Consider the following 530-nt stretch of genomic DNA (forward strand, 5'->3'; position numbering starts at 1 on the left):
TCATGTCTCGCCCAGCGTATACAGGCTCTTCTCGGAGTGTGACACCTACGAAGCAGCGATCGACATGCTGCAGGCGCTCTACGTGAAGCGCAAGCACGAGGTATACATACGACATCTTCTCAACACATGCAAGCAAGCAGCCGGGGAGACAATCGATCAGTTCCTGCAAGCTCTGAAACAGCTGGGAAAAGACGGCAGCTTCCGGGCCGTAAACGCCGAGGAACACCGAAATGAAGCGACCCGGGAGGCATTTATCCAAGGACTCAGATCAGCCCACATACGGCAACGCTTACTAGAGAAAGCGCAACCCACTCTTGAAAAGGTAGTCAACCAGGCTCGAGCGATGGATACGGCTCAGCAGCAATCTGAGTCATTTGGGACACCGATGCTGCTAATGAACGCCGCTACGGTGGAAACTCAAGGAACCCCACAGACACAGACACAGCCTGACACAGGGGATGGAGAAAAACCCGAGGAGTCGGATAACAAGACCTCGTCAAACTCCTCAGCAACTACTCCGGTTGGTAAAT

This window comes from Eptatretus burgeri, chromosome 15 (assembly GCF_056783735.1).
Source record: "Eptatretus burgeri isolate ZD-2024b chromosome 15, Ebu_testis_v1, whole genome shotgun sequence".
Classification (NCBI taxonomy): Eukaryota; Metazoa; Chordata; class Myxini; order Myxiniformes; family Myxinidae; genus Eptatretus; species Eptatretus burgeri.